This window comes from Gadus morhua, unplaced genomic scaffold, assembly GCF_902167405.1.
Source record: "Gadus morhua unplaced genomic scaffold, gadMor3.0, whole genome shotgun sequence".
NCBI classification, from domain to species: domain Eukaryota; kingdom Metazoa; phylum Chordata; class Actinopteri; order Gadiformes; family Gadidae; genus Gadus; species Gadus morhua.
Genome location: NW_021964004.1, coordinates 16978 through 21904, shown reverse-complemented (window position 1 = coordinate 21904; position 4927 = coordinate 16978).

Here is a 4927-nt window from a genome sequence, read left to right as displayed (position 1 = left end):
CTCTGTTATTGATCATCATATCATGTACATAAACGCTGTTAAAAACAGAAAATGCCGGCTCTATTTTTACTTCCATCGCTTTGGCGCCCCCTCTGGTGTGGCGCCCCTATGCGCCGCATATAGTGCATACCCATTTTTTGCACCACTGGATCGGGCCAAAATAGTTTATTAACGGGAGTTCCAGTCCTTACTATCTTTCACTTCTCCCATTCTTCTGACCTTTCCTGTGGCCGGCACGGTCTGTGTTCCTAAGCAGTAGCTCCATAGCGGACGTTCGGAGTGGATACAATCTTATCTGCCGATCCGCTAATATTCACCCTAGACTGCATGCTAACATTTTACATTCAAGTCTGTTGGTATTTTGTTATTAAAGACGATGAATTATTAAGGTACGAATCCCCCCTGACCCCCTACGATTGTAAAGTCCCCACCACCCCCCCTCCAGGCCCCCCATACCCAAGAACCCCCCCCCACCCCACCTCTCCCCCCTCTCCTCGTAAATCCAACCCCCCCCCACCTCTCCCACGAAACCTCTCTCTCTCTGTGGCTATTTTTTACAAACGATAACTTCTGTTTGTAGTTCCCCTTTTCATCCAAGGATCTCATAGGGCTATCTGTGTACATATAAATGTACACACAGCGCAGAGACAGAGTGTACTTAGAGCGCAAATTACGGTTAAGTGGTAACCTTATGCCATAAGGTACCACCCATCGATTGATACGTTTGTAGTTTGCCCCGCCGCCATATTTGTTGTTCTTGGTAGTCTATGTAGCCAACCCCCCCCCCCCAAACTTAACACCTCCCTGCGCGTTGAGAAGAGAACTATTCCTGGTTCTATCTCAACACAACTTAAAGAGGACCACCACTACACACCTAGTCTGTACCTTCAAACACTCTCTTCCCCTCACTTCCTTATTCATATTGATGAAAGAAGGAGGCCACACGCCTTTCTATTGTTAGTTAAATCAAAGTTATTTTCTTATTGTTCTTTCTTCCCCTTGCTCCCTTCCACCCTAAACACCTGGCCATGTGTTGGGACCAGAATGTAAATTTAGTATATTTGTTTGTATATTTGAGGGTCTGTGTGTGTCTGGGTGCTGAAATACGAGGAGCCATTCCCTAGTTGATATCGGCAGAACGATATAAATGTTTACATTTGTACTATTTGTTCTTTCTCTTCAGGCCTTGGCAACCCGAGCAGTGACGGATGCCCGGCATTCATCATTTTAATTGTTTACATTACTACAAATATTCTCTTTTCTCTTCAGGAAGTGGCAACACAAGCACTACAGGTTGCCCAACACTCATCATTTTACTTCTGTGCATTGATCTTAATATTCTCTCTCTCTCTCTCTCTCTCTCTCTCTTCAGGAAATGGCAGTATAAGCAGGAATGAATGCCTAACACTCACAGACATTATGTTTTTCCAGGTTGCTGGGCATGTCTGTTTTCATGCGTTTTGTGTAGCAAGACAGGAGTGCAATAGACACGGGTTGTGTCATGCACATTGATATTAGAGAACCAGGATGGTTCAAATAGACACGGGGTTCAACTGCTAAAATAATATGTTTAATTAATAAATTATGCAATTGGTATTAACCGGTACACAAGGATAAAATAACCATCAACTGCTGTAGTTCAATTACAATAAATTTGTTGCGAATATTATGATATCTTGTTAATGTTATGAGTTAGGTTTTGTATGTTTGTATCTTCCCATGTGGTCTTGTCACCCTGTTATTCTGCAGGGTCGTTTAAAATGTAAACCTTTGAGGTTGGCGGCCAATCTGTTCTCACTCTGTTCCTTTGTTATTTTGTGTTGGTTTGGGCCTGTTTTACTTGACCCCCTGGGGAGCGTAGAGAAGCAAAGGGTGTTAAGGAATAGCCTCAACCACCTTCTTAACCTATGAAAAGAAACTTCAATCAATAGATTAATATCTGGGTAACAAAGGCTTTTGGTTTGTTGGGAGACAACTGCCCTCAACAACCCATTCTAAGTGTGTAAGAACTCCTGGCCACTCAGCGGACTTCTCTGCAGACTTTTTAGAGAATGCAGGGACCCGCAGGGAGAAAAATCCCATCTGAGACCAGATCAGATTATTGAATAATATGCCTGTTTTATTGTCTGTTGATGCATGTTATGATGCATCTTCATTCGTACTTTTCTTACGAATTTGTGTATAAAGATAAAAGATAAAATGAAAATAAAAATAAAAATAAGTAAAAGTGTAAAATAAAAACAAATGGAGGATAAATATACCATGTGTGAATGTCCTCTCGTGTGTGTCAGAGCCACCAAGATAATGGAGGTTACTCGACTGTTACATACACGAGGGGATATTGAAAGCATACTTCAGATAAAACTATAGGATAATTTGGTAATACTTTATTATAATTGACTTACAATAACATTTGTTTCAACCAATAACTTCTGAATTTTTCTTTTAGGTTCAGTTTTTGTTTTGTTTATAGAATATCACCCTATATTTAATACCCAGATGAGCATAATCGTTGTGAGTTTGGATGACTCTTTATTCTACCTAGTTTAGACGGTTTTGATTGACCTAGCTCAAAATTCCCCCCATAGACTTGGTGTCAGACGTAGGATTGTGGCACTCCTTGGGAGCATCCGAGCCACACGTCGACTGACTAATCGTTCCTGCGGGTTCTGGAATGGTGACGGTGGAGTTCATGGGGAGGCTCCGGGAGAGTTGGCAATCACGGGCTCACACAGGGAGAAATCATGTAAGTCAAGGTTGAATTAATGTATCGATTTGATGTTGACCAACAAAAAACTAGATAATTATAATAATAAATACTGTTCATGCAATGGTATAGTTAGGTCTGGGACCTGCTTAGCTAAAAAAACTGTTTTGGAAATAGTAATGGACGTGTCCGGGACATGTATAGCTATAAATAAGTAAAGATAAAACTGCATTTTACTTTACTTCACTTTGCTAAGACATATGCACGTTTGATGTGGTATGCAAAAGGTGGCGCAATAGGATGTTGTGCAGAGAATAAGGCGTATGCACGTTTGATGTGGTACGCGATGTACATAGGAGTGAATCAAAGTGTGGACAACATCAAATGCGAGCAATAGGTGGAATAAATGAAGATTAGGTCATCCAATATACATAGTTAGTGTAGGACAATCGGGTAGTATGATGAAGGTAACTGTTATTATAAGATACGTTAACACAGAAGTGATATCGAACATGCAAATTTTAACATACATCTGCTGGGAAGGGAACCTATATACTAGGTTTTCAATTTAGATTCAGAAGTAGTGGGCTCAGCTTTCAAATGCCACTGCTACTGTTGTAACGCTTTGAGACAACATCAGCGTTTCATAGTATGATATTTTTTAATTCTGATAAGTTGCGGCACATAGGTATACTGACTCATGTATCGTTTACGGTTTAGTGCATTTGAGAACAGCGTGGTCTCAAGACGGCTGCATAGACCCACCAATATCGACCTTTGGTTTTGTATACTGTGTCGTGGCAATTTCTCTATTAGATATTGCGTCTGAGACAGATGAGATCTTTAGATGCAAAAAAGCACACAATACTTGTAGGCAATTGCTGGTCGCATATATTTGTATTAAAAAGTACTTACAAAGATACATCTCAATATGCATCAACAAACAATAAAAAACAGGCATACAATAATAATAATCTGAGGCCTCAGATGGAAACTTCTCTTGGCGTGTTACTTCATTCTCTGAAGGTACGGTGGGGAGAAGTCCACTGAGTGTTTGAAAGTAATGAGTTCTTATTCACTGGGGTTGGCATCTGGAGGGGGTGTCCCCCCCATAAAACCAACAGCCTTTGTTTACCAGATGGTAATCTTTTCTATTGAAGCCCCCCCCGATGTCATTTGAGGGGTCGGCGGCCGTGAGTGACCTTCTGGTCTCGTTGACGTTAGCCAGGGGGTTGAGGACATCAAAGCATTACGATTGGCTGATTTACAACACACGAAGATAGGTACAGGCAGGCAATAAAATGCTTCACACGACTCTCGAACGTTCACACTTTAAATGACCCAAAAGGAGCCCAGAAGGCAGACACTATATAAAATTACACAGAATAGCAACAAAACTTAAATTCATATAGACCAAAACAATACAACATGTAGATTTTCCATCACAATCCCCCCTTTGATTATTTTATAATCACAAATTCAAAAATCTATCATGTCCGACCATCAGCACTTCTTCGCTTTTATAGGAGGTTGTTCAGACTATTTATACCACCGTTCGCTTTTACAGAAGGTAGCATAAAATCACCTAACATCACAATCAAGTCATCTGTTTCCATATATTCAAAAGTCATAAAAATAAAAACAGAAAAGAAAACTAAAACAAAGAAACAAGGCTACCTTTTAAAACATTTCTAAACAACAATATTCTTATTTGATGTGTCCTTAATGTTGCTTCCGTGATACTAACACATGAGTAGTTGGCAAGCACTTAATGTTTACTACTCTAAACATTAATTGTCAATCCAGTCAGCATTAATAACACACAGTATAACCCAACATTTAAACGGTATTCCTCTTCTCTTTCCCATTGTCCTTCATGATGTCTCTGAGGGACCTACATGGGGTTTGTTTAATTTTTTTTTTAGTAATTATTTCCTTTGGTTTGCTTTGGTATACCCAAGGTTGTTGTTGTGGGCTCCCCATCCCCCCTCTTGACGCATGATTCTCCCATGTGTCAATTTACCATAAATAAGGGAAAGCCCAGACCTGTAAGCATGGCTTGCTGTTGCGAGCGCACCAAAAACCTTCTACTTTAATTCTGAAAAAACATTGTAGCATACATCATGGTTATGCTTTTTGGGGTTCAATTTTAACGTTTTGTGCCTTAATGAATTCTACCGCTGTCGTACATTTGAACTCTGTCTAACACATTTCTTTAAC